This window comes from Ambystoma mexicanum, chromosome 2q (genome assembly GCF_040938575.1).
Source record: "Ambystoma mexicanum isolate Mex_15411 chromosome 2q, UKY_AmexF1_1, whole genome shotgun sequence".
Lineage (NCBI taxonomy): Eukaryota > Metazoa > Chordata > Amphibia > Caudata > Ambystomatidae > Ambystoma > Ambystoma mexicanum.
In genome coordinates, this window is record NC_090924.1 from 43,614,609 (window position 1) to 43,628,986 (window position 14,378).

Genomic DNA, 14,378 nt, shown 5'->3' on the forward strand with positions numbered 1-14,378 from the left:
TCTACCATGAGCACTCGCAAGGAATCATGGGTATGGCATTTTTCTACCACCATGGGAAGGGTGCCAAAGGCTCGGCCTGCCTGTGTGAAATGGTACTACCTCCATGTTCTGCCACACATGCACATTCCACGCAGGTGCTCTGAGAAAGGCTGTTCCTTTCTCAGGTAGTAGGCTCACCTCTTCTACCTCATCTTTCTTAGCTGCTCCTGCCACCACACAATCTACTGCTGTGGGGCAGAATATTCCTCCTGCTGCCTCACAGGCCATACAAGAGGCTATTGATCCTTTCCTTTCCAGGACAACAATTCTCTATATGTACTGCAATGCAGTCCTCTGCAGGGGAGCAGCTTTGCAGCAACTTTGAGGCTGCTGTGAAGGAGCATGAAAATCATTGCCCCCTACCTTAAATTTAAGATCAGGCCCCCAACATCTACCTCAGTCCACCTGTCTCTCCCTATCAATGGTTGGTGGCCCTTGCCTCCCACACCTTCCCTCCTTGTCTCTCCCTACCCCCTGAAAAAAAATACATGAAAAAAAGGTTCCATTGGGAACCACCTTTCACAGTTAAACTCAAACTAAAAAATTAATCTTTTAGACTCCATCTACTTTACTTTTCTTTCATTCTTTATTAGCTTTATTTTGACAAGAAAGTCATAAAAGCAATGCACAGATAATAAAAATACAACTGCTACAACATCCTAATGACTTAGCTCATGGACCACATCCACTCAGAATACAAAATCATCACTTTACCATAAAAAACGAGTACAAAAGGGGTCTGCATTTTATCAAAAGTGACAGTTTATAGATTCCTTTATACAGTAATATTTCCCCATGGCAATATTCATCACCCTAGCCTTCCTCATGTATATTTTTTCCTGCCCAACTCAAGTAACTCATAGTGGCAAGAATAGCCTCTACGTCTGCAGTGTCCAGGCATATTGCCATAGCATCAACTATGTACCTGCAGATGTGAATTAAGAACAGGGGCTTCAGGAAGCGTTTTCTCAATGGCTTAGTGGCTGGACAAAGTAATTAATGATGTTGAACCGTCTCCTCGTACATACCACAAAGAATGCATGATGTGGAGACGGTCTTGTTTCATCTGTGCCAGAACACAGCAACTTTAGGTAAAGCACCCTTTCAAGCCTAAGAGGGACATAGTTTAGATACTCTTCCCACCCATGTCTTAATTAAAATATAATGGGCCAGCAACTCTGATGCCCTCGATTTTTCCAAAATGTCCTGCTGGGCCTTTGCCCCTGTTGCAATCTTTATCACTTCCCTGGAAATGGATGTAATCACTGAAGGATTTGTCCAATACTCTCTCAACCCCAGCGAGCCCAAATAACTTTTCACATGAGCAGCTCACTTTAAAGAGCTGCTCCCTTGCTGAGACAAAACATCCATGACTGCCTCTTTGTATTTACAAAGGTGATGATTGGACCATAAACGGGCCCAGTAGAGGACATGGCGCAATTTACAAATCATCTCAAACCCCTCTAGTACAGTTTCCAAAAGCACTGGGATGTTCGTGGCAGCAGTGGGCAAACCAAGGATATTTTTCAAAAATGTGATGCCACTACAAGGGACTTGGTCTTCTCTTGTCTCCAGAGTTCTACCCCATACAGTGCTGCCTGTCAGGCTTGCGCTCTATTGGCCTCCAACGAGACACGCACCGCCCCATTTCCATGCTCATTGGTAAATATAGTAAGGGCCCCCCTATATCTGACCAGAGTAAGGTTGGCCTTCTCGGCCTGCAATTTCCAACTGCATGACACCATAACTCTCAGAGCTAAATAATCATAGGACTGGACCTGCTCAATCACACACTCCTCTAGCGATAGAGATAGGTGCTTCTTCTTCGTCATGGGATTGACTTTAAAAATCATGGCCTTAGTTTTTTTGATATTCAGAGAAATCCCATTCCTTTTGCCACAAAAATCTCTGCTTGCTCCCACTGGCAGGTTTTAGGGAGAGGAGCACTGCATCTTCTGCAAATAACAATGTGGGGAACTTATCGCCAGCTAACAAAGGGGCATCTACTCTACATTTGTGCATAAAATACAGACTCTATACGATTTTCCAACATTTTTGCTAGCATTACATTCTATGCTAATGCAAAAAATTGATCTTTTGTATAGTAGAGATAGAAAAAATGGACCAAAAGGATTTTCGGTCCGAAATACTTTTCTCTATCATACAAACATAAAGAGTTACGAGCATGGTAAGTGTATCAGCCATACTGAATGCTTTTACACTTTCCATACACATTACACCACCCAACACCATAACTTCCCTTTCTTTTCTGCCCTTATTTAGTCTGTGGATGGAAACATAGTCAGCCTAATATACTGTGTAAACAAAGGAGGTGTTTTAACTTCACTTTTACCTTAATATAGTGGTGTCTCTTAAACTAGCCTTTTTTTTTCCTTTTAGAACCTTTTTGTTTTTAGCATTTTCCTTTTATTACTACTACATGTTTTTTATGCATAGTCCTTATTTTCAACGCATTCTTGATATTAGACAGAAACATCTAATTTCCAATATTAGTTAGATGTTCTCAATCTGTTCGAAAAAATGTTCACTCAATCATGTTGTATATTCTAATAAAAAAAACAAAATGTCAATCCTATATCTTGTACAAATGCACATACAGCTTTATTAACATTCTGTCTGAATTTTTCAATTTGTGGACAAAACAAAGGTGATCTTTTCCATATTTGCCTTTCATGAAAGAAAAATAATTGTAGCTGGAAACAATTCAATTATCCTTTTAATTGTATCTTTCATAGAAAACTGCAAGGGTATTCCAGTAACATATCCTAAACTGTTACCTCCACAATGCAAAATAATAATTTTGGGGTGTTTGAAATGCACCAAATTTTCGCACTAGGGCAATAATGCACCCTAGTTCATCCCACAAACTCCATACCACAACATCTCCACTCCTTCAAATCTAAGTTTGTCAGAGAGCTTGGCATATACCTTCTCTAAATGAATTGACAAATCTCCTGACATCCAAATAGTCTTCTTGTTCAAAGCCATGCTTCCAGCAGTTCAAACTATAAAAAAAAACACTTCTTAACCAGTGCTACTTTACATTTCATCTCCTCCTCCACAACCAGGAAACCTGCTCAGTCACATCCCTTCTGCACAAGACCACACACATCCCCAAACAGGTTTCAGCCTCATTGGTTGTCATCAGTAAGGAGTAGCTCAGGACCCACATCTGGCTCAGGACCCACATCTGGGCATACCTGTTCCACTCGGGTGGCTAATGCAAAACAAAAGAGGTGATTACTGGGAGGTTTGGAGTGAATCCTAACCTCTGGCATTGCTCTGGGAAACCCTCCAGACCATCGTTCTTCAGCCTTCCAAGCCATTACAGAAGAGGTTAGACCATATGCAAATCAGGCTTTCCCCTTTTGTAATGGATTAGCAGGCAAAGAATGATGGACTAGAGGGTTGTGCAGAGTAACGCGAGCGGTTAGGATTAATTCCAAATCTTACCAGCCATCACCTCCTTTGTTTTGTGTAACTACATGTGTTCTGTCATTCAGAGCCTCCTCTATAAGAAACTACTGTGCAAACCGTTCCAGATTTGTATTTGCAGATTCAACCATATCTACATATAAGAAGACATAGGGCTTTATTACAAGTTTGGAGGTAGCCATGCCCTTCATAAGGGAATGGCTGCCTCAAAACTAGGGTCCAGGTCCGGATTCCCTGAATGGGGAATTACCGGGCCATTCTGACCTTGGAGGGCCTGGTATTTTCCCATTCAGGGAACCCGGACCTGGACCATCCCCATTCCCATTCGAGCCCCCATAGGGCTCAATGGGAATGGGGATGAGGCTAACAATGGGCCTGTTGTTAGCATGCTGGTCCAGTTGCCGGACCGGCAAAGTACGTCTGGACTGACCAGACATCCAGAGAGGGTCCCGCGAGGGAACCTCATAATAGGGTGTAATAGATTTAACAGCGCTGGCACCTTTACCAGCGCCATTAAACCCATTCCGCCATGGTCGTAATTAGGCCCATTGTGTCAAAGGTAAATCACCTGAGAACATATATTACATAAAAATAACAGAAGAATAAAATACATCAACGATTACAATGCAATCATTGCCCTCCTGTGGAATGAAAATATAGATGTGCAGTGCATTGCAGACAAGTCCACTGCAGTTTCACAATATGTCAAGCCTACTTAACCAAAGCAGAGAAAACAGAGCTTCAAGACCTCCGGGATGACATATAATCTGACAAAACACTATCACAGAAATTGTACAGCTTAGGCATAAAAATGCTCTCCTATAGAGAATGTGGCTGCTATGAAGCTGCAGACCATTTAACCGGTACTGCCTTGTATGGAAAATCTAAAAATATAGTATGGCTAAGTCTTGGTCAAGCTAAATCTAGAAAAAGAGTTCTCAAATCATATGAAGACATATAAACAATAGCCAAAATGATCCCAACAGCCAAGACATTTTGAAAAACAATTTACTAGACACATACTACCCAAACAGAAGTACCACTTTGGAAACCATGTGTCTATACCACGTAGCCCAAAACTTCACATACAAAAATAATATTAAACCAGATGAAAAGAAAAGTAGATACAAAGTGGAACATTTTGAAGGCAGCTGAGTGAAAATTACCAAACAAAGCTTAATTAATCATATCAAATTGTCATTAAAAACTCCTCAACATAAATAACTGTATTACATGTCCCTGCTACAACTTTTAAAGCATGGAGAAAAGAACAAGGTTTACTAGATACCTATGACTCCTATGAAGATGCTTTCAAAGCAAATGAAAGCACTATAACAGATGTAAAAAACAATGTTGCACAATGAACAGCAACACGAGGAAGAACTCCAGGCCCAACTAGATGTGGACACTCCTGACAGTAATCAACCTTCTGTAACAGGAAGCCAAGAACCACTTGGACAGCCACTAATAGCAAATGAGGCGGAATTGGCCATGACAGAAGTAGAAAACAGCATTTGTCAGTATGAGCAATCTACAGAAGACTTTGCTGTACTAAAATCACAACTAAACAATTATCAGTGTAGCATTTTCCAAGAAGTAACAAAACAAATTGAACATGATATGATATGATATGATCATTTATTTGTATCATGCTTGTACACAAGTGTTTCAGAGCATGACTTGGCAAGGGAGGGAACAGGGGAGAATACAACACAACAACAACAACGATCTTACTAGGCCCAGTGACATTGAGAACGTGCAAGTGCATGGGGATGGGAAAAGGGAAAAAGTGCATGGAAGAGGAGAGTGGAAAGTGTGGAGCAGAGGAGAGCAGATAAATAATAATAAATAGAAAATGAGGGCAGTAATCAGTGGTAGTGCAGCCAGCAAGTGGAAAGTGCTGTGTTTAAGGCAGCAGACTGGGTAAGTCTGATAAGTGCAGAAAAAGAAGTAACATGGGGTGCTGTAAGGGTACAGATACAGTCCCCAGTGCAATGAGTGGCTGGGAGGCAGTGCAGGAGGGTGGCAGGGTGAGCAGGTACCTGGGCCCAGGGGACAGAGGGTGGCCAGGTGCACAGTGTCAAGAGAGAGCAGGGGAGAGGGGGAGCGAAGGCGGAAGCAAAGAGGAAGGTCTTGAGGTTCTTCCGGAACCAGAGATGGTTTTCCTCAAGTTTTAGATTGGCAGGGAGGCTGTCAGATAGATAGAGATCTACCCCCAGCTTGTTTCTTTGAAAATCGATTGAACCGGGGGGAGTTAGAGGTAGAGGAGCGAAGAGCTCGAGAGGGGAGGTATTTTTGGAAGGATAGCTGAAGGTATTTTGGACCCAGGCTCCAGAAAGCCCTGTGGACAATGCAGAGGGTTTTGAATGTAATCCTTGCACCCACTGGGAGCCAAGAGAGCAATTTCAGAGCTCGAGAGATACGATCTCAGGGCTTGAGGCCAAGGACAAGTCTCGCAGTCCTGTTCTGGATAAGTTGCAGAGGACGGAGAGTAGAGGCAGGTGGATTTAGAAAGAGGCTGTTACAATAGTCCAACCTAGAGAGAACCAGAGCTTGGGAGACAGTGAGGGTAGGCGAGGAATGGCAGTGTACCTCTAAGGAGGTGCAGTAGGAAGTTTGACTTTTTAGAGACCTCAGAGATATGGATATGAGAAGGAAAGTGTGGAGTCAAAGATGACCCCAAGGTTCTTAGCCTCGCAGGTAGGGGTGGGAGGATGGCCAAGGGAGGATGGCCAGAAGGTGAGGGAGAAGGATGGAGATGGTGTGCCAATGAGGAGGATCTCTGTCTTGCTGGCATTCAGACAAAGATCATTGGAGGCACACCAATCTTGGATAGCAGTAAGGCAGTCAGAGATGAGAGACGGATAGGAGGTGGCCAAGGGCAGCCAGAAAATGAGTTGAGTGTCATTAGCATAGCACTGGAAATTGGAACAGAAAATGGCAATGCAGTGGGCGAGAGTTTCCAGGTATTGGTTGAAGGGCCAGGGTGAGAGGTTAGACCCCTGGGGAACCCCACGGGTAGAGAGGAAGATAGATGATAGGAAGGACCCCAGTTGGACCTGGGAGGGTTGGTTTTAGAGGAACAGGGATGAACCTGTTTTGACAAGGCTTTCATAGATCGGACTTGTCTAGCGACCTCGTCAGGGGAGAAAATAGGAAAGGAAGAGAAGGATGGTGGCTGTTGGTTAAAGGGGGTGTCTGCAGGAACAGACTGAGAGGGAATGGGGAGACAGGGGAGGAGAGGGTGGACAGAATGTCCTGGGTTTTTTAAATAAAGTGCGAGTCAAGGGCGTTGCAGAGAGCCTGGGAGGCAAGAGGAGGGGTGGAGAGTGCTGCAGGGTTGGCAAGCTCCTTGCAGATTTTAAAGAGTTCAGCCGAGTTGTTAGATGCCACAGAGACATGGGCTTGAATGTGGGCTCTCTTCTTAGTGCGGAGAGAGAGTCGGTATTGCTGTTGGAGCAGGCGACAGGCCAGTTTGTCAGAGGGTGAACAAGAAGCCCTACATTTCCTCTCAGCCACCCTACACCTCTGTTTAAGTGTAGCTAGGTTGGAGTCATAGTAGGAATTGCACTTGGCTTTTGGCTTCAAGTGGATCCTCATGACAGGGGCAAGAGCATCAAGAGTATCAGAGATAGAAGAGTAGAGAAGGGACACGGTTGTGTCGGGTTATGAGTCAGCCAGAAGAGAGGGAGGGGAAGAGAAGAGGGCAGCGAAAGCCTCAGCTGACACATGCTTCATAGGTTGGATGTCCGAGAAAGTGGCAGTGTTGGGGTGGGGTTGGCTTGGGGGGAAGAGAGTGCGAGATGGGAGGAGAGAAGGCAGTGGTCACTCCAGGAGAGAGGAGTGGTCAGCTGGATAGAGATGGGGAGGCCAGGGGAGATCAAGACATCAAGTGTGTGTCCTGCAGAGTGCATCGGGCCAGAGGGGAGGGTAGAGAGGGAGAGGGAATTGCAGAGGTTGCGAAAGAGCAGAGATGAGGAACATGGAGAATCGAGGTGTTTGTTGAGGTCACCAAGGAGGAGGACTTGAGTGGTTGAGGCCAAGAGGGAGGAGGAGACATCAGTCCACTCAGAGAGAAAACAGGTGATTAGCCCAGGGTGCCGGTAGAGAGTAGCAACAGTGAAGGAGTGGCTGGGAGATATTGAGAGCCTGCAGACAAGGCATTCAAAAAGAGGAGTAAATCTGAACCGGGATGATAGTGGTGGGAATCCACTCAGGATAAATCAGGGCTATGCCGCCTCCAGGTCGAGTGGATCTGGGTGCGGAGATGATCTTGTAGCACTCAGGGAGTAGAGTGTCAAAGCTCGTGACAGAGCTGGCCGTGAACCATGTCTCTGTAAGACTGAGGACATCAAGGTCAGTTCTTCAAGGAGATGGCAGATGTCAGAGGAGTGTTTGACAGCAGAGCGAGAGTTGAGAATGGCAAGACAAAGAAGGTTGCCAGCCTTAAAGATCTTCCGGAGGGGTACAAATGAGAGGTATGCCCTGCGGAGTTGGGGAGGTAGCCTGTAGAGTGGCAGAGGAGGAGTAAAAAGTAGGCAGGGTAGCCAAGGAGTGAGAGGAGGGGACAGCTGGAGATGAGAGGAAGTTGATGAGGTGAGGGAAGTGCCTATTGAAGAGGAGGAGATTGGCCTGAGGACCTTGGACCATGATAGTGCCATTTAGGTAGACATTAAGGATGACTCTGGAGGAGTCAAAAGAGGCCATGGAGACATCCCAGTGAATGCCACCATTAATGGGAGAGGAGGAGACAGGGCAAAGCACAGAGAACATATGGGGGGTCCATAGATCCGGCGAAGGGACAACAAAGAGGATGTCAGTGAAAGTCTGTTTGGAAGAGGCGCTGGTATAGGTATCAGCGATAGGAAGACCAGGGTTGGAGGCCAAGATATCCTTTTTAAATTTCTTCTTTCCAGATTTAGTGAGAAGGGAAGGATAGTTGATAGAGAAGCAGTTGGAATAGATGGGGGAGACAGAGAGTGCCATGAGTGGAAAAAGAGTGAGGCAGAGGGAAGAGTAAGCAAGTAAAGCAGTATTGAACAGTCACTGGACTAGCAGGTTACAATCAATGGCCAAAGTTAGATGCAAAAAATACACTGAAGTTTAACTTGCAACTAAATGCAAAAAATACACTCAGGTAAAGCTAAATGCAAAGATACACTCAGGTTTGACTTTCAGCTAAATGCAAAAATACACTCAGGTTTGACTTTAGCTAAATGCAAAAATAAACTGGTTTGACTTTCAGCTAAATGCAAAAATACAATCAGGTTTGACTTTCAGCTGAATGCAAAAATACTCTCCGGTTTGACTGAGCTGAATGCAAATATGCATGGTGTGCAACATGAAAGTAAAAATGGTATCTGCCAAGACTTTAAACCTATACTGCTATATGTGAGTCGTCAAGCTGGTTCAGGCAAAACATTCTAAATCAAAATCATCAGCAAATTCCTCCAACAATTGACAAACAACAAACTGTTAGCTGTTGTAACTGCCCCCACAGGTTTAGCTGCCTACAACATAGGCAATTTCACTTTACACTGATTACTACTCCTTCCAGTAGAAAACCAAAACAAATTAGACTATTTCAAACTTTCTCCAGAAGCGGCGAAGGAACTACGCAGAGTTTTCAAACAAATGAAAATGCTGCTAATAGATGAGGTAAGTTTGGTTTCCAATCTAATGTTAGCCTTCATTCACCTCAGATTACAAGAGGTACTGAAAACAGACTATGAAGAACTCTTTGGAGGAAAACACATTATCGTTTTCGGAGATCTTCTTCAATTAACACCAGTTAAAGGTGAACATATTTTTAAAACCTTTGGGCACAAACTATGCCGTAAAACACTCGGCAGCATAGGAAATGTCAACCTTTGGAAACATTTCCAATACAGAGAATTAACTGAAAATCTGCAGACCTCACATACGCCAACATTTTAGAAAGTATTAGAGTTGGTGTACTATCTCAAGAAGCACAATCTATATTAAAACCAGGCACATCCATACACTCTATGGCCATAGCTCAAGTTCTACTGATATCATGGAACAATTAGCACACTAAAATGTCAAATGTATGTCCTTGATGCCAACTCTTGCAAGCTGTTCAAAATGTAATGAAACAATGTTAAAAAGAGAAATTCAACCAATAGTTCAAATTTGCTCCGCAGACAAACTGGGCGTACATGGTATGATACTACCCATGTCTCAACAAGCCACAACACGGCTAAACACCTTGGAAAACTCTATCTCTAACACAGCTGGTTTGGAAAAAATATAAAAATTATCTTCAAACTGTAGAGTAATGCTTGATGTGGACCAAGGACTGGTTAATCGAGCACTTGGTACAGTTGTTGGCTTTCAAACATACCCACGTGACAACAACATTCAGTTTGTCAATATTTTCTTTTTACGAACTATCACAAGTTAAAAGGATAGGATGCTCAACAGCCCGCTTCCTTCTTTTCAAAGACATGTATGTACACAGAGAACAATTTTCTCTAACTCTAGCATACGCAGTCACCATTCACAAATCACAAGGTCTTACCCTAGATAAAGCATTGATAGATGTTGGTAGCACAGTCTTTAAAGAAATCATGAGCTATGTAGCACTATCAGGCTTACGTACACTTGACGGACTATTTCTAATCAACTTTGATGCAAGTAAAGTAAATGCTTATATTCCTTGCATTCTAGAATACAATAGACTGTGTTGACTCTACACCCCCCATCTTAAAACCTATCATGTTCTGCAAAAAGTGAAATGTTGTAAAAGAAAACTACTTCAGACTCAAACTATGCATGATCTCACAGCAATTCCTCCAAAGAAAGTAAAAAAAGATAATACTTCATCAAGGACCACAACCAAAGACAAATCTACTGCTCATAGTAACTCATCTACCTCTTCAAAGAAACAATGCACACTCCGAACAAATGACCTGGACACAGAACTGTCAGTTCCATTTAAATTTTCAAATACATCTGGTGTAAATTGCTACGCAAATGTAGCAATCAATATTATATTCCAATTGCCACCAATTATTGACAACATTTACTTACACGGGATAGACCACTTGTGTTTGCAAATGTTAGCCCTTCACAGAAATGCAACCAACAATCCTGACAACACTTACAGTGTTTCTGGAATAAGGCAGGAATTGGACTACTCTGCCGGAATGGTCAAATTCACTATAAACACACAAGAAGATCCACAAGAATTTCTAATGTACTTACTACAAGTACTAGAAAACAAAAACATACCTATAAATGAAATCTTCCAGATTTCAGAAATGTGGAAACATACATGCACTCTTTTCAGCCATGTTGCACAAGAAGAAGTTCCTAATGAATGTTTTGTGTATGTATCCATACATAAATTTGAATCCATTCCATTTCAGCAACTTGTACAAAATGCAAATCATGGCAGATTATGTATTACCTTCAATTCCAATAATCGTTCCACCTTACAAATACAGACACATAGTAAATACATAATAGGAATGCTTTTACGTTGCAATGCGGATGGTACCAATAACAACTGCAAGCTGACTGGATTTACACATGGTCAAGTATCACTTGGTAAGAAAACCTTAACAACAATAGGTATAATCTACCACGCCGGAGCCACAACTAATGCAGGTCACCACACTGCATATATAAAAAAGAATTGTGGATGCTTCAAATGTAATGATACTACCATTACACTAAAACAGACATTACCAGAAAATCTTGTAAACTCTTACTTAATATTCTTAAAACCAAAATGTAATAACTAATCTATGTATGAACATAAACTAAACTACAGCTTCAAAATTATGAATAGTTAGAATACGTCAACAGGTATCAAACTGCCCCAAGATTCTGCAACAAGCAAACAGATAAATTAATACCACTAACATGATACAAGAAATATACAGTTAGAATACACCAACAGGTATCTAGCTGCCCCAAGATTCTGCAACAAACTAACCGATAAATGAATACCACTAACATTAAACAAGAAATATCCAGTTAGAATATGCCAACAGGTATCTAACCGCCCCAAAAATCTACAACAAGCCAACAGATAGATGAATACAACTAAAATGGAAAAATAAAAAGAAAGAAATAGAATACACCAACTGCTATCTAATTACAACATTACTACCACTACTTCCAAATCAAAAAACATACACCTATTCAATTCCTCCTACGGAAAACAATGAAAGAAATATATTGTACCACAACATAGAAAGGGTTATTTTTAATCCAGCATGGATTTTTTTTCCCACATAACCAATGATTTAATAAACAAACAGAGGAACTGAGCAAATTGCACAGTACACTGGTTTGATCTATAGTACTTCTAAAGTACTAACTATGAGGATCAGCAACATACAGAAATGTCTACTATGCAATGCAATAACTCATTATGAACTGCCTACACTAACATATGATCTTTTCTTTTATCACAGAGATTGAAAAGTAATGTCTGCTCCAATTACTCATGTCATGAAAAAACTGCATACAACCACAAAAACTCAAACAGTGAGTATATAATGATTGGACTCACAAATACCACAGCATAACACACCCATTCACGCAAACACCTGACCATAGACTACAATCCAACATGTTTGCTTCCATGGGTATCTTATGCTGCAGTGCTTGTTGCCAAACCCTACAATCTTGACTGCATGGCCTGGCCAAAACTATACATACAGCCTCAACAAAGGAAACAGTAAGTATATAATAATTAGACTCACAAACAGCACAACATAATACAGCCATGCAAAAGAGCACACATAATCGCACTATCCTATTAACACTATTACACTACTGGCCACATACCACAGTCAAATGTTTGGTAGCATCGGTGTGTTATGCTGCGGTGATTGTGGCCAGGGCCATGCACCCAAGACTCTAGGCCCTTGCCACAACTACTGCAGCATAACACACCCATAGAAGCAAACACATACCAAATGACCACAACCCAAAAACGTAACACATCCACCTCAAAACCAATCCACTTCAATTAACATTCTAAAAAATAATTACAACCAACGCACAAACTCTTCAATACATACCCTCTTCACCCAATGCTCTACTAATGACCCATTACCAACATCATACTAAAGTAAAATAGCCAGTAGTGCGCACAGTGTTTAGTATGTCCGCAGACAACCGCAGTGACCGTGGACACCGTGAACACATCAAGGCCTTCTCCCACCTAAACAAATACAGCATTTGACCCATCTCTTACTCCCCCACCCTCTCCAAGCACTCCTACACCAACACACTCCCCAAAATTGACTTTATGCTCACTTCCACGCCGTGCTGTCCGCGGACACATCGAAATGATGTGACGCACCTCACGCTTTACCCCAACCAATCAGCGAACACGTCACATGTCCGCGGACATGACGGAAGCTGATTATTCAATCGGTGTCCTGTCCGCAGAGCGAACAAGGAAGTGTGTCCACGGAGCGGACATAGATATCACTAATTACTGGATGAATTTTAACCAAATTTACAAAAGCACGCTTTCGGGACCAAGCCGCCGCTCTTGCCGCACATTTGGTAAAAATCCATCCAGCGGTTTGGGCTATAGGCATGACCAACATTTTTTCTCCATTCAGTCTATGGGAAAAAAATACACTTTTTTTGTGCCAAGTTTGGTGAGGATTTGTCCACGGAGAGCGAAGTTATAAGATGCCCCAAAAACTGCTCTTCCTATGGGTTAGCAACTTAACCATAACTACATGGCCACTACCGCAGTCCATGTAATATTCAGTGGAAAAACGTTGTTAAATGGATGTTATGGTTAGGTTGCCCTAAAAGAAAACCTATCAAATTCCATGCAAAAACTTTTTGAAAGGGACATTTTAGTTACTTTGCACTAATAACAACCTATCCATATTAAGGTTACAAGGAAAACTGAAAAACCCCAAAAATTCACCAGTTATTGTAAGCTAAGCAACCATAACTCACGCCACCACCATGCACTGGTACGACTAACACCCATGATATTAAAGATGACATCACAAATGTCATTGATGACATCACTGATGGCATCACATGTCTGGCTCCCTCTTATTTTCTTTACTGACATATCTATGACACATGGTTTTCTTCAGTAACTCTCAGGAACTAAAAATTCAAATATGTTCTTACACTACTTTCCTCAGTACTTCCTTAAGTCTAGTCACAGCATTTGATACATATACATAGGGGAAACAAGCAGGCTTGAAACACAGCAATCATTTTGGTTCATGAAGTTAAATAGTAAAGTTATGAACACTTTCTGGTACAACTGCTGTTTATTTCTTACTGTACTTTCCCTGTATATGCTCACTTACGTATGCATTGTTCTCACACTACTTTTCTTAGAATCCAGTCACATCATATGATACATATACATAGGGGAAGTAACAGCCTTGAAACACACCAATCATTTCTGTGCATGAACATAATCAGTAAGGTTATGAACAAGCACGGCACTGCTGTTTTTTATGCTTGCGTTATTTCCCCTGTATATGTTCATATTTGTATGTGTTGTGGTGTCTTTATATTTTGTGCGCAGTAATAGAATTATGTAGTAAGTGGGCCTTTAGGACCTACTTATTATGTGTTTCACAATACGCAAAACTCTAATACGAAAACATTTATCATGCCCCTATCCAACATGGCAAGATTATGAACATTGCACCTGTATCGTGTATGCTACACACACAACGGCAATGTTACTACATGAGTAAATTACTACACTGCAACGACCCCCATAATAAAATACTATTTATAGCAATGCATTCCTTAATGAACTACGTAGCTCATGATATTTATCCTAATGACCCCTGAAACTTTTTTGCCAACATTACAATAACAATTACCTTTGTACAGACTTTTCATGC